The sequence below is a fragment of the Acinonyx jubatus genome, chromosome D1 (assembly GCF_027475565.1).
Source record: "Acinonyx jubatus isolate Ajub_Pintada_27869175 chromosome D1, VMU_Ajub_asm_v1.0, whole genome shotgun sequence".
Lineage (NCBI taxonomy): Eukaryota > Metazoa > Chordata > Mammalia > Carnivora > Felidae > Acinonyx > Acinonyx jubatus.
In genome coordinates, this window is record NC_069390.1 from 86,530,089 (window position 1) to 86,554,325 (window position 24,237).

The window sequence follows — 24,237 nt, forward strand, 5'->3', positions numbered from 1 at the left end:
CTTCATGGTGGAAAATCAGAACAGTCTCAAGAGATACTAACTTTAGATGGATGTTGTTTCAGCAGGGTCCTGTTTCCTTTTCCTGATCCCATTTTTACCATGCAACTTGCCCAACTTTAATTTAGAGCAGTTAGCCAGTTCCAGCTGCCCCAACAGATTGGGACCACTATAACTTCACATTGTGCTTTATCAATCAGGCACCCTTAATGTCTAGCCAACATGGATCTGGGCAAATGCCACATAGGGATTTGGCATCTGCAGAGCTTTGGTTCAGACCAGGGACCCATGGTGATTGATGGTGCTGTGATTCAATATTTAGGAACCGTTGAGCCACCAGTCCAGAAACAATTAAACCATTGGTCAGGGAGTTGCTCTGCTTCTCAGGTTCTCTGAAGGATAACTTAGCTACGTGTTACTCTGAGCATAAACATTATGCTGACCTTGATCCAGGAATTTAAACAGTGTCATTTCATGTAAACGCTAGCAAATACTTTCTTGCTGAAGTGGTCTGTTTTCAGGATGGGTTAGGGTTTCTTCTCTACAAAAGCACTTTGGGGCATTGGATTTTAAACTCACAGTCAGATCTGCATTTCTTCTCTCATTTACGTTGCTTAGCCTTCCAAGCATCAATACCAGCTCCTAAGGTTGAGGGAGCCCTCTGCTGATGGCTTGGGTGTAACTTCACAGCACAAAGCAAGGAAAACTGGGCAAAATCTAAACAACTCTCGAATCTGAAAGCCAAAACGTGTCTCTAGATCTGGAGCAGATTTCTTCTGTAAAAAGCCAGGTTCTAGAAATGTCCCTAATTTCCTCAGACTATGCACATTGTTTCAGGTTTCATTCTCTCTGGAAATAGAAAACAAAAGGCCTGGAAAATGGTTCTCGTCCTATGCATACAGAGAGCTACATACTGCTGTGCACACACACACACACACACACACACACTCGTACACACTCACACACACTGCAACTTCAGCACCATGATCCAGTGCAAGAAGGCTCTTCTCTGGGTGTGCAGGTCTGGAGTAAAAGAGTGGAAGGTGCCTGAGCATATATAGCATCCCAGAATCATGGGAATGGATTTAGGAACATTCGCCCTTTGTGGTGTGTCCAGATGAAGAACTCTGATGAGGCCACAGCTTGAAAGAGGAATTCTTCCCAGCAACTGTGGCCTTGATGCTAGAGGTTAACAGCTTAACACCAGACTGTAGTGCCCAATTCCAAACTCTAAAAATTAATGGTGATAAGGGTGGGCTGCCTGCCAAGGCCTGTGGTGTGAATCCCAAGAGAAGCACCTTCTATTTTGAGATCTCTCTCAATCCACAATGTGCTGTCCTGTGCTTTGATGCATGTCCCACCTCTTTGACTACGTGCCTTTTTCCACAAGTTTTTTATTCCTAAACTTTCTTGAGCTTTCAACCCATAGACAGTGATGACCCATCTCACTCACCAAAAAGAATAGTCATGTGCAAATATGAGTCAAATACCTGACTCAGATGCCAGTAGGAAGAACTAATGGTCTAACCCTTGCCTTGCCAAAAGCATTGGAAGAAAGAGAGGGGAAATGGTAAATAGAAAATAAACTAAACCCTGGCAAAAGAGGATAAAAACACAGTAAGTTTCTTTTCCTTGAGAGGGCTCCCCTGAAAAGGAAAAAGTACAACTCGAACCACATAGTAGAGCCAACACCATCCAATAACTGTATATATAAAAAGAACCATCTCTGGAAAATGGAAATTTGGAAAGATGCTACACCCCGACTCGAAAGTCTTCAGTGACTAGGGCACCTGGCTGGCTCAGTCGGTTGAGTGTCTGACTTCAGCTCAGGTCATGATCTCGCATTTCATGAGTTCAAGCCCCCACATTGGACTTGCTGCTGTCGGCCTGTCAGCACAGAGCCCGTTTCAGGTCCTGTCCTTCTCTCTCTCTACCCCTCCCCTCCTTACTGTCTCTCTCAAGAAAAAATAAATAAAACATTAAAAAAAATTTTAAAGGCTTCAGTGACTCCCATTGCCCATATAAAATCTAAACTCTGTAAGAGGATATTCAAGTGTCCTTACCTCTCCTTCCACAATCCCCACCCCTGCTCCTGCCTGCCCCAACACCTGTACACACACCTCACTCTCACCTTAGCTATTAAGCCACTCTTACTTCATGTTTTTCCTGCTGCTATTCTGTCCTTCCTTGGTCAGGGACCTGCCCATCCTCCAAGAGGGAGCTCAAATATCCCATCCTCCATGAAAGCTTCTCCAGCTTCTCCAGCTCTCCCAGACAAAATAACCTGCTCTCTCCCCTATGTTCCCAAAGGACTGTGTCTATACCTCCCTCCACCCCCACCATTATCATACTTACATATAGTCTCACTGTCCAGTCTTCTCTACAATTTATAAGTTGAGATCAAGATCACATATTCATTTTTGCATCCTCCCTCAAATTCCCACCTCCACGCCCCCCACTCCATGTCACTCCATGCCCCCCACCCCCGACCCTCATTGCTCCTGCCAAGGGTTTGTCCTAGCAACTTCCACATGAGAGGTTCTCAATACATTGTTCCGTTAAATTAAATCCATAACTAAGAGGATTAGGAGCAAATACAGTCACTCCAAAGACAGAAGAAAGGCAGTACCATGATGACAGGCAAGTGACATATTCCTCCAGATCCTAACTAATAAGAACTCTCATTTGTCACTTTCAAGGTGGTTCATCTAGAAGCTGCTCAGGATTTTCAATTCCTTCAGCTTAAAGACCCTGCCTTCTACATGTGACAATAGAGCACTGAGAACAATTACTTTTTGAACTTTTTTAAAAGCTTTTATTTTTTGAGAGAGAAAGAAAGAGTGTGAGCAGGGGAGGGGCAGAGAGAGGGAGACACAGAATCTGAAGCAGGAGCCAGGCTCTGAGCGGTCAGCACAGAGCCCAACGTGGGGCTCAAACCCACGAACCGCAAGATCATGACCTGAGCAGAAGTCTGACACCCAATCGACTAAGCCACCCAAGCACCCCAAACAATTTTTGAGCAACTGTGAATTGGGGGAGGGGAGCAGACACTTTACAGCCATCTGTTAGGAACTTGTCATAAAAGGTAGGGCGGAGCAGGGCACAGTACGTGGGTGTCTCAGTCACTTAAGCATCCAACTCTAGTGTTAGCTCAGGTCATGATCTTGTGGTTTTAGAGGTTCAAGCCCCACATTGGGCTCTGTGCTGGCAGTGCAGAACCTGCTTGGAATTCTGTCTCCCTCTCTCTCTGCTCTTTCCACCACTCATGCTGTCTCTGTCTCTCTCAAAATAAATAAGTAAACTTTTAAAAAAAAAATTTAAAAACATACACAATTGAACATGTCCAATCAAGTGTTTGTCCACCAAGGTGGTCATGATAGTGACACATGGGCTTTGGAGTCTAACAAATCTGTGTTTAAATCCAGGCTAACTATTGTAACCTCTAGGTACATGCCTCTAACCTCCATGACCCTAAGATGGAGCTAATAAAATCCCTCTTCACAGAGTTGCTTTTAGGATTAAGTGAGATTTTGGGTATCCAATACTTAATGACTCACAACAAATGCTCACTAAGTGGAAGCTTTTGTTATTACAGTAATGATTCTATAATTTAACACATTTCTTAAAGTTCTGTTTTGAAAGAACTTCAAAGCCCCTCTATAAGCTACATGCAAAATTCACTGATTTTTCCCCCTGATTTTTTGTATTCCTCCTTTTGTGCTAAAATATCATGATATTTGAGTCTTCATTTTATTAATCATATTTATCTAAAAATTATATTTAGGAGATACCAAGTGAAATGTGTGCATTTTTGGTAACTGTGTACTTCTGGTGACTGTACAGTTTGAAATACTATTTTTTATCAAGTTTTATAAAAGTGAAAAAAATTAAAAAATAACAATTATATTTAGAGGTTTACAAAAGCCAAAGCCACTATTTAAAGAAAAAGTTTTGTGACCACTGATTATATGTTTCAGGTACTCATGGAGTTTCAAAGGCATTGTTCAAAACCTAAATTCTCTAATAAAAGGTTAGACACACTGTTCTGGCTTAATCAAATCATCAAGTACTTACTGAGTATGAATATGAAGGCTATTTTGGGATGACAATCATAAAAATCAGGTCTTCTGAGTTCATAACATAGAATCCCAAGAAATCTAAAACTGTGGAAGCAACCCAACATGGAAGCTGGGTTAAGCTGACATTCTAGAAGGCTCCAGGGAACTTCAATGGAGTGATATTCTCTGAGCTCCCTTTGGGACCTGAGAATAACTTTAATTATTACCTCATATTGCACTGCTTAGCCAGAGAATGTCCTTGAAAGGTCACTGGATTCACTAATAAATATTGCCAAGGCTCTGCTTTTTCAATAGTGGATTATTATTCCTTCAATCAATAAGTACTTCCTGGCCCCTCTTACATATAGGACATACTACTTAATACTATAGGAGTCACAAAGAAGATAATGCATGACCCTTGACTTCCTGGGCTTTCCATTCCAGGCGACACTAGAATTCCAATCTAAAATCTGCCAATTCTAATCAGCATATAAGCCTATAGGTTATGACATATACATACAATCAGGCATTAAGTAAATAGTCAAAACAAGGCATGCTATAGAGAGAAAGATACCTGTGGATGAGAGTGGCCATGGAGGTCCTGGAATTAAATTCATCCTAATGGATAGAAAGCCTTTGAACAGTCAGAGAGAAGGGGAGCTATTTTAGGAGAGATCAGTACAGTAGTGGCATAGTGACAGAAGTGGCCTAGGAAAATAGAAAGTAAAGCAATCCAATTAAGCAGAAGCTAAAGTAAGGATGTGGCTAGTTCTAAGATGGGAACAGTATTGGAACCAGACTGTAAAGAATCTGAATGGCAGGAATTCATATTTCATGCTGCATAGATCAGGAAGTGATGGTCTGCTGTGACACATTGTAGGAAGTCAGGCAGGAGATCTGAAATGCTGAACTTTCAATGAGCCCTTTTATTTTTTTTAAGTTTGTTTGTTTGTTTATTTTGAGAGTGAGAGAGCGTGTGCACAGCAAGAGAGGGGCAGAGAGAGAGAGGAAGAAACAGAATCCAAAGCAGGCTCCAGGCTCTGAGCAGTCAGCACAGAGCCCAACATGGGGCTCAAACTCACAAACCATGAGATCATGACCTGAGCAGAAGTCGGTTGCTTAACCAACTGAGCCACCCAGGTGCCCCTCAATGGGCCCTTTTGACATTAGCTCCATTGTCCAAGGGATTCATAGGTGACTGAGTTGAAATCTTCTACCTCAAGAAAAATAAAATAAAAGATTTGGGGTTTAGCTGTACATCTTGGTCTTCCCATGTTTACCCTGGCCTCTCTGACCAAGGGTCATGAGTAATGGGTGACAGAAGTAGGAAGAGCCAAAGCAACTCAGAGCTGCTGGTAGCTGGAAAGACATTGTTCCTGGCAGGGAAATCTGCCCCCATCTATGCCTGGGATAAAGCAGTGGGATTAGGTGGTTTGCTGGGCCCCATGGCATGGTCTGTGGTGCTGTCAGCAGCCTTTCATCAAAATATGATGGGGTAACACACCATGGAGGCTGGTTCATGTTCTGGATATTAAATGCAGGCTTACGTGTCCCTCTATTTATACATGCACCCAGGCCTGCTGGATGACTGCCATTCCATTCACAAGAGATAGAATAAAACCCTCCCCATGTAGCACTCTGGGACACACACTGCACATTCCTGGAAGCAGCAGGCAAGAAAGGGTTTGACCTCCAACCACAAAAAGGAATCCAGCAGGGGAAACCACAGTGGCCTAACAAACCACAAAGAGAAATCCATTCTCAGAGTGTGTAAATTTGGTCTTGGTAAAAGCAGTAGGTGGGATTTTGAACAAACCACACTGATTTTGAAGGATGGAAAGGCCAGAGAAGGGCCCTGAGAGCACTATTTGTTTCGTTCATATCAGTTTCATTGTCAAACTACAGTCTTGTCAAAATCCTACCAATGGGAGACCACATAGTTTACTCCAACTTCATTCCTTGATTCATCGGGCACATCCCACAACTGTCCTTCCCCAGATAAAGGAGAACAGACTGCAGAAGTTAATGTAGCTGGTGTGGGAATTGGCTAAACGGAGTGTGAAGGCCCGGGAGATACAATGGAAAGCAGCTCACCCTTACGAAATCTATTGCCGCGTAGATCTTTAGTTCCAAATCACAATCTGGTTCCCCATCCTTGAGCATTTACAGTTAGATTATTTTATTTTATTTTATTTTATTTTATTTTATTTTATTTTATTTTATTTTAGGAAGTCCACTTCCTTCCTAAAACTTCCCTTAAGGAAGGGATTGCAAGACCCGGATGCTTCCTCATTTGAACTTGTTCTAATTTCCTGGTACTTTTTACATATCTCATTTTATATAATTAATCTACATAAACAGCTTTCCACACCCCCCACTATGAGTTTGTAAACTCCTATAGGCAAGCTATCATTTCCTCCCTCCCTTCACATCACCTTAAACATCAGAGATACTCAATAAACTCTTGTTGATACTACATAGAAACCATAAAACCTCAATGGGTTTTAAATAAATGTTGTTGATTCACTCATCGACTTTTAGAGCAAAATGGCACGCTTAAGCAAAATACAAATATCACTCCAAATAAAGATCATGATGCAAACAGTATTGCTGTCTGGCCAGACTCTGACTCCCTCTGAGCAGATGACTGGGCATTGAAACCAGTGCTATTCAAATATAAAAATGGAGGGGCAGCAGGCCTTTGAAAGTGACCACCAACCTTGAAGAAAAATGGCAAATATCAGGATTCTGACACCCAGATTCCTTCACTCCCATCCCTTCCTCTTCACTGCCATGGTCGTACTTTCTTGGCCAATACCCACACCTTCTTCTCCCCCACCCCTTGATTTCAAGTGCTCACAGTCTCACACTGTGGCAGTTGGCTTCCAATTGGTTTTCCAGTTGAATAGCTTCAACGGTTGCCAATTATTTTCTTGATGATTTAGTTTCCCAAGCACATCCCCTACATCCCCCTGTCCAGATCTCTGCTCAGGCCTTTGCTGTGCCTGCAGAATATTTTTCCCCACATCTACCTATCCACATCTTATTTATTCTTCAGGCCAACCACTTTATCCTTCATGGAGTCTTCCTTGAAATTCCCTCCTGGAAACATTTCTCTTTTCCTGAACTCTCATAGCATCTGGCACCTTTCTTTTTGTTTTGTTTTGTTTTTTTAAGATTATTTATTTATTTTGAGAGTGAAAGAGAACACGAGTAGTGGGGCCAGAGGAAGAGGGTGAGAGAGAGAGAGAGAGAGAGAGAGAGAGAGAGAGAGAGAGAGAGAGAAAGGAGAATCCCAAGCAGTTTCCAAGCTGTCAGCCAGGAGCCCAATGCCGGTCTAAGTCCCACGACCCTGGGATGGTAACCTGAGTTGAAATCAAGAGTTGGACACTCAACCAACTCAGCCACCCAGGCACCCCAGCATCTGGCACCTTTCTGATGGCATTTAGCATCCTGGTGTACTATAGTTTCCCATGTATGTCTTCTCTCTACAATTAAAATGGAAATTCCTGAGGGCAGACACTTTTATGTCCCATAGTATCATGCATCATTAATTTCATACACTATGTGCTCAGTGAGTATTTGTTGAGTGAAGGAATGGATGAATGAATGAGAGTATAAAGCAATAGTAAATCATTGAATGAATGAGATGCATTGTCAGTATTAAGTATTTAAGGAAAAGGAAAGTCATTCCAGATTTTTATCAGGTTGAACCTCTTACCTTTACTTGGGTTAGTTTTTTTGTTTTTTGTTCTTTGGGGTTTTTTGAGACAGAGAGCTCATGAGTGCACGTGCCAGCAGAGGAGGGGCTGAGAGAGGGGGAGGGAGAGAATCTAAATCTTAAGAGAATCTCCATGCTGAGCATGGAGCCAGACGAGGGGTTTCACTCCCTCAAACCATGAGATCATGACCTGAGCCGAAATCAAGGGTTGGATGCTTAACCGACTGAGCCACCCAGGTGCCCCTAAGTTAGTTATTATTAGTGTCACTTTACAGACCATGCAACTGAGGCCAAGAGAGACTAAACGCCTTGTAAAAGGTCACACTGGCCAATATAGAGCTCTTTATTCTTCACTATTCTGCTCAGTATTAGTCTCTGTCTTTTCAATACTTGGCAATGTATCATGGGATTATCTTCCTGGAGACCCTACCTGGTTCTTTTCATCCTTTTCTCATTAACCCCTTCTTAGTCCCGTGCCTAAGGTATAGGGTATAGATGAACACTTACTTACAATAAAATGTTGTCCTACTCATTATAAACAAGGTAGACCTGGTCTAAATAAGTCCAAAAAGCAAAAACCTTTCAAGATCAAAAGTAATTCCCAGATTAGATCTATGGACATGGGGAGGAAGAAACTTAGATCAAAAGAAATAATCAAAATGTTCTCCTTGGTAGAAGTCTCCCTGGACTTGGTTCAGAGCCCTACAACTGGAAATTCTCAGGGCATGCTTAGTCTTCTTGCTGTTGGCAAACTGCCACAGAAACATTCCACCCCAGCCAGGACCCACTGGAGAAGCAGGCATCGAATCAAAAGAGCAGAGCACCTGCTTCTAGGGACAGAATGGACCCGGCTTCATAGTGGCCCCCCCAGACCCCAAGAAGCATAAAGACAACTAAAGAGGCTAATTCTGATATAACAGGAAGAGTTAAGTCTGCTCTTGGGAAATCTCTGGCAAATGTTCTCACAGTTTGATTTGTGAGAACAGCAGTTCCTGATAAAAGCCCAGAAAGAAGATAGTAACTATTAACACCCTTGGGCTGAAGCCCATAACTCTTTTGACGGTCTTTCTGCATGTTAGACAAAGGTGAGCAGAAAATTTACAGGCAAGTGGCAGATGGAGCAGCAGCCCAGCATTAAGGGGTAGTTCTCACCCAGCTTTTTAAAAAGATACAAAGCCATATGATCCTGTGCCTTTGTTTCCCTCACAGTAAAATGGGTTTCATCCTGGGTGAGGACTGTTGTGCTTGTTGTAAAATATCAAATCTGTGCTCTACAACTGCAGGTCAGATGTCTCCAAGCTGCGTCAGCCTGGAGTGGGAATGTCACAGAACAATACTCAATACTCACCTAGAAGGAGACTTCCTCCTATCCTGCCTTTCTAGCCCAGCAGCCCCTGGGTACCTGATGTGTGCTCTGCAAGGTCCACTTCCTCCTGACAGTCCCTACCATGTACCCAATGCCCCCAGAACACTGTGCCCTTCTCTTAGCTGCACTGACCCCACTTGCGCCCCTACTCTGGGCTGAGGGATGGTCCCAGCCCCACAAACATTTATGTGGTGCCCTAGTGCTCTCCTCCAACACTCACCTCACCAAAGCGTGGGAAATCTGGTTCTCTTCATTTGCACTGCACTCTCTTCCCAGACTCTCAGAGCATATAGACCCTTGAGTGAAGTATTTGACTGGTTTCTGTAATTAAGGTTCCCTGAAGGGTTGGGGTAAAAGACCATTGGAGAAACATTTATTTCACTGTGTTACAGTCTGTCTAACATGTCCTCATCTTGATGTTGAGGACATGTTTTAAACATAATAACTATACCTTCATCATACTTAACATAAATAACTCCTGGGACACCTGGGTGGCTCAGTCAGTTAAGCGTCCAACTCTTGATTTTGGATCAGGTCATGACCTCACGGTCTGTGAATTTGAGCCGTGTCTTGCTCCATGCTGACGGTGTGGAGCCTGTTTTAGATTCTCTCTCCCCTCTCTCTGACCCTCCTCCACACACTCTCACTCCCTCTCTCTGTGTCAAAATAAATTAATAAACTTAAAAAAATTAAGAAAAAATAACAATAACTACTTAATGACCTCTACTATCAATCCTTATGCACATTTCCTTGATTTTTCTCCAATAGGAAAAACTCATTATTGCTGATTTATTTGAATCAGGATCTAAATAAAGACCTCACAATGCATTTGGTTGTTTTATCTCCTCAGTGTATTTTATCCTATAATAACTCACTCTGCTTTTTCTCTACTGCCATTCTTGTAGGAGCATAAAGCATATTTGGAGAAACTGAGTTACACTTCCTATAGAATGTCCCATCTTTGGGATCTAACCAATCGTATCTTTGTCATTTAAGCAATTCTTTTATCCCTCACATTTCCTGTAAACTAGCAGCAGTTCTAAAGACTCGATTGGAATCAAGTTCAATTTTTTAGGCAAGAAACATCATAAGAGATACTTCTTGTTGTATCATCTCATGAGGCATATAATATTTAGGCTGTACAACTTTTCAAGACACTAAGATTGATCACAGGTTGTATGTGGTGTCAGCCTGACCCTTCCATTATAATGTTCCCCATCAACATCTCAGCTAATAGTTTTAGCCTCATTAGTGAATGCTGCCTAGATCAATTACTTCATTAGAGGTTGAAAATGGCAAATTTTTAAAACTTCTAACTTTCATTTTGCATTTATTGTTTGGAGTTCTTCTATATAGAACCCACTTTATCAGATATCTAGTAACTGAAATATAGTTGGTGTACAAAAGATAAAATGAATGCTTTCTCATCATTTATTCATTTACAGAATAATTATTATCTAGCAACTTCCAATGGAAACTATTAGGCTGTATTTTGTGTTTGTTGTTTTAGGTATCATTATGAACTCACGGGTTTTTTACTTTTTTTCATTTTTTTAAGTTTATTTACTTATTTATTTATTTGAGAGAGAGTGAGGCAGAGAGAGAGAGGGAGAGAGAAGATCCTAAGAGGCTCTGCACTGTCAGAACAGAGCCCAGTGCGGGGCTCAAACTCACAAATCATGAGATCATGACCTGAGCCAAAATCAAGAGCCAGAGGCTTAACTGACTGAGCTACCCAGGTGCCCTAGGATTTTTTTTTAATCAAGCATTACAAATATGATGGAGACTTACTAGGCAGACATCTCCCCTATCTCATTGCCCTTCTTTTTCTGTCAGAGGTAAATACTATCATGGAAACATTACTTATCATTCTTGTTCAACTTTTCCTTCTTTTACCACATATTTTATATACATACACATTTAATAGCATTGTTTTATGGATGTTTAAATATTACAGAATTGTATTATACTACAGGTATTTTGTTTCAACCAGTTTTTCCCATACGATACTATTTTTTTCATAATTATCTATATTGGTAGATATATTGCTGGTTCATTTTAACTGCTGCAGGTTATTTTATTTTATATATCACAATTTTTTCTGTTAATAAATTCTGAGGTTTTCAAATTTTGCTATTATAAACAATACTGCAATGAATATCCTTCAATACATCTCCCTGTGCACACAGCATGAAAATTTCTTTAGCGTATATTTCTAGATGTAAAACTATTGGGTCATAGCATATAAGCACCTTCAAATTTGCTAATTATAGCCAAATTGCTCCCCAAAACGGTTGTGCAAATCTATACTCCCACCAGCAGCGTACAAAAGACTTCATTTTCCCCCTATACTCAAGTAAAAGAAACAATTTTAGTGGCACCTGGCTGGCTCAGTTGGTGGAGCATGCGACTCTTGACCTTGGGATTTTGTTTGAGCCCCACGTTGAGTGTAGAGATTACTTTAAAAAATAAAGTCTTTTTAAAAATTTTTAATAAATAAGTACATCCAAAAGTAAGATAACTTGTATGTCAATTATACTCAAATTTTAAAATTCTTTTATTTTTTTATTTAAAAAAAATTTTTAATGTTTATTTATTTTTGAGAGAGACAGAGACAGAATGGGGCAGAGAGAGAGGGAGACACAGAATCCAAAGCAGCCTCCAGGCTCTGAGCTGTCAGCACAAAGCCCGAAAAGGGGGCTCAAACTCACAAGTTACGAGATTATGACCTGAGCCGAAGTCAGACACTCTACCGGCTGAGCCACCCAGGTGCCCCTCAAATTTTAAAATTCTTAATAAATAAAAGGTTTCATGTTCTTCCTACATCCTCACTCAAACTTGGTATTGTCAGATTTTTTTTTTTTTTTTTTTTTGTCCAACTCATGGGTATGAGATGATTTCTCCTTGGTATTGTAATTTGCACTTCTCTGATCGCTAGTGGGGTTGAGATTCTTCTTATATGTATGTTGGCTACTTGGATTCATGTTTTTATAGAGTGTGAGAGCAAACATAGTAGCTAAGACCACAGGAACCGGAACCAGACTTCTAGGCTCAAACTCGGGTCCACCAGTGACTTTAGGTAAGTTATTGAACATTTTCGGTGACTGTTTCTTCATCTATAAAGTGGGGACAATAAATACCTATCTCACAGGGACACAGTAAAGATTAAAAGAGTTAATATATCTCAAGTGCTTAGGACAGTGCTTGCCTGTTACCATTATCATCATTATTGGTTTGTAGGGGCTTTTTCAATATTCTGGATACCTTTTCTCTGTTAAATTTTGCATTTTAAATATCTTTTCCCAAATGTCTGCATTTTTGTCTTTTTATTTTGTTTATGGTATCTTTTGTTGTTGCAGAAAATTTGCTGTTAATATAATATGATAAAAATTATCCTTATTTTTTCCTATAGGTGCAAACTCTAAGAAATATTTTTCTTTTTTTAAAGTTTATTTATAATCTCTACCCACAACATGAGGCTTGAACCTACAACCCCAAGATCAAGAGTCACATGCTCTTCTGACTGAGCAAGCCAGATGCCCCTAAGAAACCTTTCTATACACAAGGTCATAAAGACTAGTATTTTCTTACCTGTAGGATTTAAATTTTTTTTTTTTACTTGTAGGATTTCAACCCACCTACGATGTAAGAGAGGGATCCAATTTTGTATTTTTCCATACAGATAATCAGTTTCCCAAGCATTATTTTTCCACCAATTTGTAATTCTACCTTTATACTGAGTATATGATGTACGTATGTGTAAGTGTATTCCTGGGCTTCCTATCCTGTTCCAGCAATTTATTTTCCAATTCTTGCATCATCCCATGTCCTAACTTTTAAGACTTATTTAAAAATAAGCCTGGGGGAGCCTGGGTGGCTCAGTCGGTTGGGCATCCAACTTCAGCTCAGGTCATGATCTCACAGCTCGTGAGTTCGAGCCCCATGTCAGGCTCTGTGCTGACAGCTCAGAGCCTGGAGCCTGCTTCGGATTCTGTGCCTCCCTCTCTCTCTGCCCCTAACCCACTTGCATTCTGTCTCTGTCTCTCTCAAAAATAAACAAACATCAAAAAAAATTTTTTAATAAAAATAATAATAATAAAAAATAAAAATAAGTCTGCATATCTAATAGAACAAATTCCACCATCTTTTTAAAAATGAAATCTGGGTTCTAGGCCCCTTGCTCTTCCATGAAGTCTCCTAGAACTTGAAGAACGGTGTAGACTGTGTCTAACATCTCAGAAAGTTAAACCGGGAGAGACTGGCTGCTAGCCGCTCCAACACAGAGCAAACAGAGGCAGTGGAGAAACCCTACATTCCCAGAATTTATCTGAGCGAAGTGTGGAGATATTTACTATGAGCCAGTTGTGGGGCATAAGCGAATATGTGCCTTTGTGGGATCATCTTAGTTCCATTTGAGAGGATCAGCTTCTATAAAGAAGTAGTGCTGTCATGGGTGGAAACTAAGTAGAAAGGGTGCATTCTTTTGCACGAATTAAATTGTAGGTGAGAGATTCTCAGAAATAGGGGGTCTCAAAGAAAGCCCATAGAGAGTTCCATGATTAAAAAAAAAAAAGTTAGCTTTAAACTTCCGCCCAGTCTAGGATGTTCTGGTAACAGTTCATAATAGTGCTGGGCAAGTAGGAGCTTTCCTACTGCTCCCCTCCCTCCCACTACTTCAACCCCAGAGGAGTCAGAGACTAACTAATGAATGCATGAGATGGAAGAGGAAATCAACTGAGGGAAACAGATGAGATAATACCCTGTTGTCTATTCCAAACTTTCCACCTGCTGCCGGCCCAGGTTGAGGATGAGGATAAGCTTTAACTTTGTAGTGCTAGAAGTTCTACTGTTACCTAGAACTATACGTTTTAATTCATAAACTGAGACAGTTTTTCATGATCAAAAGACTTTTTACTTGGAGTGGCCAGAAAAGACTATAGATTTTCATTTATTCATAGGTAAGAAAGAACCAGTGCCATATATCAGCTTTTAAGGACAATAGCAGGAAGAAAATAATGACACTGCATGGCTGTGTTCCATGGATCCTACTTATTTGAAGTATCAGCTATCTATATTTTTTTAGTTTTTATTTTAATTCCAGTTAGTTAACATACAGTGTTACATTAGTTTCAGGTATACAATATAGTAATTCAACAAATCCATTCATCACCCAGCGTTCATCACAACAAGTGCACTCCTTAATCCTCCATGACTCTCTAACCCACACCTATTTCACCCACCCACCCTTCTACCTTCTGGTAACCATCAGTTTGTTCTCTGTAATTAAGGGCCTCTTTTTTGATTTGTGTCTTTCTCTCTCCTTTTCCCCTTTGCTCATTTGTTTTGTTTCTTAAATTCTACATATGAGTGAAATCGTATGGTATTTGTCTTTCTCTGACTTATTTCACTTAGCATTATACTCTCCAGCTCCATCCACGTCATTGCAAATGGGTATCTATTGTTTTCACTGCACTTCCAAATTAAGTTTACTAGTCCTTTGTTTAGGAATCCTACATCTACATTTTTCTTTTCTTGTTTTGTCCTTGTAAGCAGTATCAAAGTTATACTAATTCATAAAAAGATCTGAGTGGCCTTCCTCCCTTTTCCATCATCTGAAACAGGCATAACATAATGGTTATATGTTTATTGATGATTTTGTAAAACTGGCCTCCAAAACCCTCTAAGCCTGGGGACTTTGGGGGACAGGATAATATAATCTGTAATTCTCCTTAGGTACAGATAAGGTTTCAGGGGCCTGGAAACTAGCAAAGGATGGGAGCACCATTATCTCTGTGCATTGTGGGACCACCTGCCCTCCTCTGAAGACACCTCAGGTATCATAAATGCCTCACAGGTGCCTCAGGAGCATACCAGTGCCAATTTGGATATCAAGTTTGGTAAAGTTGAATTTTTTCTCTTTTTAAATAAAAATCAGATAGAAATTGGAAAAAAAAAACAGGAAAAATATTGCCTCCCCAGACACCACCAGAACCTCTGTATGCCCCCTAGTCCCCATCTTTCGAGACCACTGCTCTAGAGAGTGAACTGAGCATAGCCAGCAGCTAAAGCAATTCCCTTACATGCTCTGTGGAGAAAAGGAGCAGACAGGAAAAGGGAGCCAGCATTGGGCAGTGGCCATGTGCAGGTATTTTTAACCTGTGGGAGGCAGCATGATATTGTGCATTTTAAAACTAGTCTGATCATAAGAATCACAGAGCACACTTGTTAACAAAAGAGATTCCCAGACTTTAGCCCAGACTTATTGAATTATAATTTCTGGGGCAGAGCTGGGAGTAGAGGAGAGAATGTGCCTGAGAACTTCTATGTTCAATAAGCACTCCAGAAAGTCTTGCAAATGGGCAAGTTTGGGAAACACAGAAAAGGAGAAAAGGCAAGTACTTTGGAGTTAGGCTCCAGTTGAGTTATAACTCACCTTTTAATAGTTGTGTGGCTTGGAGCATGTTACTCAATCTCCATCTGCCTCCATTCCTTCATTTAGAAGAGGGGTTAATCATACCTGCCTGATTCTTTAGTTGTAAGGATTAAATGAGAGGATATATGTAAACACTCCACACAATGTCAGATACTTGGTAAATGGTCATCTTTATTATACAGAGAGTTCTGGGAAAAGACATTAAGCTTAAATTACCAACCTACAAAGACATTCATTCCTGAAGTTGAGATGAAAGTACAGTACCTCAGTTTTTCTTGCTCGTTCTGTATCCAGTCCCATTTTTCTGATAACAGTGCCTGTTTTTTTTTCCCTTGGGGACACACGACCACTTTCTATTGCTAGTTCACATGGTTCAGGTTGATGGATTTGACCCTGCCTTTTACCCACAGGGGTGAGTGTGATTAAGGTGTGGCCAGTGAATATATTCCATTCTCCCTGGCCATCACGATGGATTCAGAATAAAGAGCATAACCCAAGCTGGTCCAGTGAAATTCCATCTTGGAACTTTCACCAGAGATGTGAGCCTGGAACTAAGCTGCCACCTGCCATCTTGCCTGAGGAGGGGAGTGCCCATCTAAGAATGCAGCAGTAGAGGAGAAGACTCACGATATGGAGAGCATGGGACCAAAGCTTGAAGATATTTTTGAGCCCTGGAATCTAGACATGCTGAAGCAGTTTCACCCCAGGATTTTTCAGTTATGTGAACCAACAAAAATTTTGACATAAGACAATTTGATTTAGATTTTCTGTTACTTGCATTCAAAAGAGTCTTGACAATGATTTTAAGGCATCTCTTCTATTTTAGTCTCCAGCTTACTGTGTAATCATGCAAGCCTTTTCCTTGTCTGCTACATTTCCTAACTTTATTAGGAAGAAGCAATCCCATGGCCTTAGCATTTAGACTTGATGGATAATGGAAATTGCTACGGCATGATCACTCTCCAGGGATTAGAAAACGCAAATCCTTTCCATCTAAATGGATTCTGTTCTCTCAGGGTGGGAAAGAGCTGATATTGAGGTAAGTCTCTGTTTTTGTTCTCTAAACTCTGAGAATGGTTGCCATTAAAGGGCAACACAACAATTAAAAGCTGTTGGATCAGAGAATGACAAGCTTGGCTGGTATGCAACACTGTGCAGCTGAGATGATTATTCTCAATTAATGGGCAAACATTACACAATTGTCTCTTTCAAGTCCAGAGTGCTAATATATAATACACAATCAGAGGGCATTGTACATTGGAATATAACTCATTAGCCAGTGCCAATTCTTACTCCCAGAAATGAAATAGTCCCTTGTCTATGAAAGCTGCTATTTTGAGTCTTCTAAATTTGCAGTTACAGACCAGGTGAGGGATATCAAATTGGGAGGAATCCAAATGAAATTTGGGGTAGGAATTCCTATGGGAACTCATTATTAAGGCAAAATGGTGGTAGAACAAGGAGCGTGGCAGGGCAGCAGTGGAAGGTATACTTTGATCTCCCCAGCCTCCCACCAGGAGCCAGACTTAAGGACCTTTGGCAAATCTGGCTGAGGCAGCATCTGCCCTGTTGAGGGACATCCCAGAATGGACATGTCCCTATGTGACTGCCCAGTGAATACCAAATAGATTGGGTCATTTTATTCAAACCTGGAGTACTTGGCTGTCCTGGCACATGCTCTGTGGATGAACTCAGAGCATGCTTTAGTCCCACATAGCTGCTGAAGTCTGAGCAGCTCATAGAGCAAGGGACAGGGGTGAGGAAAACACAGGGAGGGTGATCAGAGAAGTCTAAGGAAGGGGATTGGATTACAGTCAGATCACAGGGTGTGGGAGACTCTGGGACAAATTCATGGGAGAGCCTAACCAGCTGGCACGGAGCTGAGAACTGTCACAGTCAGCTGTGCTGAGCCAGCTGCATTATGTGTACATGTAGAGTGCAGGGTAACTGGGAGGAGGAAATCTTAACAGTTACCAAAAACACCCACAGTCCATCAACTCACCCAACTGAAAAACAAAGCATGCCTCTTGGACTCTAACTCTCGCAAAGCAAAGCGATGTCTACAAGGTTATCCAGTTTCTTGCTTCATAGGACATGTCTTCCCCAATCTTTCAAAGGAGGCTTCTAAATGTCAGGGCTGTGCTAGGTTCTAGGGATATGGGGGAAATATGTACAGTACTTTCCTCTAAGGAGCTCACCACTTAATCAACAATTACCAACAACAACAACAACAAAAAATGCAGTAGGAGCTGGGACAAAAGAGAGCATAGGTACTACAGGAGCCCAGAAAACAGGCACCAGATCATGTAAGTTGTGATTTAAAGCTAAAGAATTTGTGAGTTTCTTTAAACACACATTAACTGCTCTTCACATGCCCCCCAACATTATGCCTACCCAACAGTGTTCTTTCCTCCAAACCAGTCTCATATAGGTGACCCCAAATGGCAAAAAAAAATCCCACCATGACTGTCAAGGTCTAGTAATAAATTGAATGTTTTATTCTCCCCTGTGTTCTCTGTATACGTTTTCACATCTTGTTTTTTTTTTTTTTTCTTTTCAAGTGTGTTGTTTACTCTGGTTGGTAGAATATGATATTTAAAAGGTCAGGGTTTAATTTTATGGGCCATTTAGCTTCATTTGGAATGAGGACAAAGCCCCCACAACCAGAGGTATATCTGTCAATCAAAGCCAGAGGCCACCGAAATGTCTGCTGTGACCTTGGTTACTGGGAGCCAGAGCAAGAGACCAGAGGTGGTTTACTCCTTTCAAAGCTAAGATCATTACCAGGTAAGCAATCAGTTGGAAATAGGCATTAGATAGTTTGGCAGCAGTGTATATTTGTCAATAAGGGTAAGTGTGTGTGTGCGTGTATGTGTGTGTGTGTGTGTGTGTGTAATGTTTTGCAATTCCCCTGAGGGCAGCAAAAATAATAATTATTATGAACCTACAAGCATAATCCCAGATACTGACAAGCACTTTCCCTTATAACTTTCATGTCTGTGTTCAATATCGCCTCTTCACAAAACCCTTCTCTGATCAGCGCTAGAATGTAAATTCACAGGAATTGTTGTCTATTTCGTTCACGGTCCATAAAATGAAAGCCCTGAGCTTTTAAAATATCAAATTCCATCAATTACATTAAACAACACACTCAAAAAGAAAGACAAACAGAGATGTGAAATCATATACAAAGAACATCCACAGTGAAGACACAAACATTAAATGGTCACTAGACCTGAAGGGCCTGGGGGCTGTTTCCCCATGTTGAGGCAGTGAATATGAGACCAGATGGGATGAGAGAACTGTTGAATGGGTGTAATAGAAGATGTGGCATTTCAAGAGTGATATATGTCAAAGACAACCACTAAACTCTTCACAGCTTACATGGTCTGGTGCTGTCTTCTGGGAGCAGTTCCTAGGACAGTGCCTGTCACATGGTCGCTGCTCAATAACTATTTATTGAATGTCTAGTGGAATAAACAACCAAGTTCTTTAGTGAAGCTTTTCTTTCTTTTCACTTAGCTTTATAAAAAAGTAGCACATTGAGGGGTGCCTGGGTGGCTCAGTCGGTTAAGCGCTGACTTTGGCTCAGATCATGATCTCAAGGTTCTGAGTTTGAGCCCTGCATTGGGCTTGGTGCTGACAGCTCAGAGCCTGGAACCTGCTTTGGATTCTGTGTCTCCCTCTCTCTGCTCCTTCCCCACTTGTACTCTGTCTCTCAAAAATAAATAAACATTTAAAAAAAAATTTTTTAAAAAGAACATTGAAATAGTTAAACATTTATTTTAGTGTAAAAAGATAATGCCAAGTCTTGATCTCACCCCATTTTTCACACACCCAGTTCCCACATCCTAATAGCAACCTCCCCCATTATCATTTCCATTAGTTTCTTATTTATCCTTCCAGTTTGTTTATGCAAATCACATACAACTATATTTTTATTTAATTATGCAAAATATAATGTGATATACACTCTGATATTAACCTTGCCTTTTTTCACTTAATAATGTAACCTGATGAACAAAGAAAGTATTATATTTGAATACTATATGAGTAGTATACAGTCATAAAAAAAGACGGAAATCCTACCATTTTGACAATATAGATGGATCCCCAGGGCATTATGCTAAGTGAAATGAGTCAGACAGAGAAACACAAATATTGTATGATCTCATTTATATATGGAGTCTAAAAAAACAAAGAAACTCATAGGAGAGAACAGGTTGGTGGCTGCCAGAGGCAAGGGGTAGGGGTGAACAAAATGAGTGAAGGTGATCCAAAGGTACAAACTTTCAGTCATAAGATAAACAAGTTCTGGAGATATAATGTACAGCATGATGCCTATAGATAAAAATACTGTATTGTATATTTGAAAGTTGCTAAGATTTTACAAGATCTTAAAAGTTCCCATCACAAGAGAAAAAATGTAACTACATGAGGTTATAGATGTTAACTAAATCTACTGTGGTGATTATTTTGCAAGATATACATACATCAAAGCATTGTGTTCTATAATTTAAACAAATACATTGTTATATGTTGGTTATATCTCAATAAAACTATGGGGGGAAAATATAACTTGGAGATTCTTACATATTCAAATTGGAGAATGACTTAAAGTTTTTTACAGCTCCAGTTAATTCCATTGTCTGACTGTTCCACAGATTATTAAGCCAGTCTATGTGGATGGACGTTTGTGTTGTTTCCAATCTTTTGCTATTAAAAAGAAAACAAAATCGCTCTATACTATATGATAGGGTAAATTCCCAGAGATGGAGCTGCTGGGTCAGATAGTTGATATATTAGTAATTTTACATATATATTGCCAAATTGCCTTCCAAAGTAGTTATACAAACTTATATCCTCATCAGCAATGTAAGAGGAAGTCTGTTTCCCCACAGCCTTGCCAACAGAGTTTTATTTAACTTGGAGTTTTGTTAATTTAATAGGTAAAAAAATAGTATCTCAGGATGGTTTTGATTTGCATTTCTCTTATGACACAGAGCACTTTATTTCTAAGAATGGACACTTCATAGTTTTCTAATGTTTCTATTAGGTTAATAGTATTTTTATACTTCACTTACAGGAACACATTATATAGGGAGATTGCCCTTTCTCTGCAATGTGAGTTGCAAAAACTGTTTTCCACTGCTGTGTTGGTTAATGTTTAACAGTGGTCTCTGGGGAAAATATGCCCTGGTTCACAGCATTTGGCAACTTCCATGATGTAAATGTTCCCACCACAGATAATTTCAAGCTACCAATATGACATCTCTAAATGTGGAATTGGAAAGAGATGTGCAGCAGCGGACCATTATATAATATCTCCACGGTATAGACACAATACGCATAAATAACCTCAAGAGCATGGATGACAGTAAAATGTAGTTAAACAATTAGAAAGTGATGCATTTGGAGTATTTTTTACCTTTGTTTGTAACATTCTGTGTTTAATTATAAGCCTGTATGACTTAATTTTAAATAATGGCTGTGTTTGATAATCAGCTTTCAAAGTTCCTGAAAATTAAATAATCAGCTCCTGTGAGCCAGTGCAGGCCATCTCCAATGCATTACTGCCTCTTATTCCATTTGTTTTTTGCCTTTTGACTTTTTCTCAAATGATGTTTTTCACCATACAAATGTTTGATTTTGATGTCATTCTTTTGTTTTTGTTTTTTAAGAGAGAGAGAGGCACCTTGGTGGCTCAGTCAGTTAAGCATCCGACCTCGGCTCAGGTCATGCTCTCTCAGTTCATGGGTTTGAGCCCCACATCAGGCTCTGTTCTGACAGCTCAGACCCTAGAGCCTGCTTTGGATTCTGGTATCCCTCTCTCTCTCTCACTCTGCCTCTCCCCCACTTGTGCTCTGTCTCTCTCTCTCTCTCAAAAAATAAACATTAAAAAAAATTAAAAAGAGAGACAGCACTAGCAGGAGAGAGAGGCTGAGGGAGAGAAAGAGAATCTTAGGCTCTATGCTCAGCGCAGAGCTCAACACGGGGCTCCATCTCATGACTGTGAGATCATGACCTGAGCTGAAATCAAGAGTCATATGTTTAACAAACTGAGTCACCCCGGCGCCCCTGATGTAGTTTTATTCATCAGTCATATTTTTATGAGTTCAGAATTTTGAATAATGATTCGAAGACCATTCCCATTCCAAGATTATAAAAGAATTTTCTCATGTTTTCTTCTAGTACTTTTATGGTTTCATTTTTACATTTAAATCTTTAATCCATGTGTTATGTGTGAGAGGTAGGGCTTCTACTTTCATTTTTTTCAGAGGCCTATCCAGTTATTTCACACCAGATGTTGAATGGTTCATCTTTTCCCATCCTTAATAATAATAATAAAGCCATCTTTATACAGTGCAGCTTTCTTGATTTCAATGATCATGGTATTTACCATCATTGGAATAAAAAGTTTTAATTATGATTGCATTTTATGAACAGCTTCCCTGTATCTGCTCATTTGATTCTTTAACCTGTAGTGGTAGGTTGGATAGATTATAATAGCTATAATATTTTTATGCCCAGCATACTTTCCCATCCTCTGCTTCCTGAATCCTTTAGGGAATTCTCCCTCCATGCAAGGTGATCCTGGAAAGGATCTATGGTATACTGGCCAAGTCACTGGGTTACACATATGATTTAGGCTGGCCAATCAACAAATCCCACCACACAGTGATTGGCTAGGGTTTAGACATCTAACCTGAGCAAGGCAATGTAATCTTCCTTGGGACTGATATCTGAATGAGATTTTCTGTTAGAATTGTTAAGCTGATAGATACATTTTTTCAGATCTTCTTAGCTGACACAAAATTACAATGGTGTGAGAATAAATCCAAATAAAAACAAGTAGAGCTAAGAAATGGAGAGCCAGAAAGTTCTGAAGGGATTCTTTAGGTCTCAGGATCCAGCCAATGCCCCTTGGACATCCAGAATGAAGCCTATAAATTCCTCCCCCCCCCCCCCCAACTTAACCTAGTTCAACATGGCTTCTTATAGCTTACAATCAAAAGAGTTCTAATTCTCTTCAATAGATATTATTGTTCCCACATTACAGAGGAAGAAACAGAAGCTAGGAGAGTTTAGATTCAATCATGATGAAGAGTGTTTCCCACTCTTAGCTCTTACTTCCTGGTACCCATTTTTCTAGCACTGACACTACCCACTCCCCCCAATGACCACTTTGTATACCGTATCCCAAAGAAAATTCTCTGATGATGACAGGAAAAAAGGCCATGAAAAGGAATGGAGGCTGCTTATTATCCTTTAAAATATTCAAGATCCTAAATTAGATTGTTCTATTATTTCTTATCAGCTTTTCCTATAGCAAGGTGAAAATCTCCTTGACTCAACTTCTCAATATAATCAAGGTCTTGGCTTTATCCCTGGTGTCTCTGGCTAGACGAATGTAAAAGTTTGTTATCCAGCAATGATATACTCAAATCAGCCCCAGAGCTTCATTGCACATTGGGAGAACAAATTTGTTTTTTTAAAGCTCTTTTATAATTTGTATTTCTTCATGCGCTCTGGAGTAGTGAATACCTAGGAAACAGAATAATACTGAGTTGGAACAAGCTCCTCTAAAAATTCTTTTTCCTATTGAACAGGTAACAATTAGAGCTTCACAATTAGACATTTTTTCTTTTATCTTGAAGTATAGATTGCTGTTAAAATGCAAACAGCCCCTGAACATGTTTACACTCAAGTCTTATTCAGTATGTACACCTTAATGTGAATTCATTTAGCAGATTATTTCCTTGGAGTATTATTTTCACTGAGGGAGTAGGAGGCAAAAGAGGATAAGTAGTCAGAGAAGAAGACTGAGAGGAGAGGTAGGGGTGCTACTGGCAGGAGAAAGAGGCTGGAAATGGAAAGATGGAGACAATTACTAAAGGCTTACCTTCCCAAGTCATTTCTGAGATACAGCTGTGAACCACAGTCAGGATTAGGACAAACTGATATGACAGCTACCATTGGGAATGAATTGGATTAGACAGGTTCTCTCAGCCCTGAGGGGAGGCTCTAATTTAGCACCAGAACCAGCCATCTCATTATTTTCACATTTTCTTCCACTAGATCATTTTTGGCATTGCTCAAAACCCTTCATGAGCTGGAATCAATTTGCATCCAGAAACAGACCCTACCATTTGTAGCATGTAACTGCAGCTGTCCCATACTGTCAGCAAGCACCAGCTCCCTGAGCAATTTACTACCTGGACAGAACATTTCAGAAGCTTATCTGTTCTCAACTGTCATCCAATATCCTAGTGGATTCCTCTCTATAAAACTTTAACTACCCAAACAAGTTCTTATTCCAAGTTTCTTATAGTGGCTAAGAGTGTCTTTGTTCCCATTTTTTGTGACTGCACCCACCTTCATTTGGGTCTCATGCCAAGGCTTCTAATGTCCTTTGGTCAAAGTCCAAGTGAAGGCAAAACTATGTTGAAAAAGAAGACATCATCAAAATGGCAGCTAGAAAGCTCCAAGCTTTCATCTCCCCACAGAAATATTTTCTAAAAGCAGAAACTAAACCAATCTTACTGGATCTCTGGAAACACTCAAAGGTTTACAGCCACCAACCAAACACATAATAATAATAATAATAATAATAATAATAATAATAATAATAAAAAGTGATCTTCAAACAGTAGGGAAGTTT

General features: G+C 40.1%; 1 long non-coding RNA gene across 3 annotated transcripts in view; it reads right to left on the minus strand.

Moving 5' to 3' along the window:
* LOC113593254 (uncharacterized) overlaps nucleotides 1-24,237 on the minus strand; it is a 56,049-nt gene that overhangs the window by 12,085 nt on the left and 19,727 nt on the right. For 2 of the 3 annotated variants that reach the window (XR_008290556.1, XR_008290557.1), the window contains exons 3-4: nucleotides 23,952-24,015; nucleotides 4,072-9,479 (exon numbers count right to left, since the gene is read on the minus strand). This is a non-coding gene — a long non-coding RNA (uncharacterized LOC113593254). Of the gene's footprint in view, nucleotides 1-4,071; nucleotides 9,480-19,930; nucleotides 23,121-23,951; nucleotides 24,016-24,237 lie in introns of those variants that run through there. The other variant, XR_008290558.1, reaches the window with a different exon arrangement.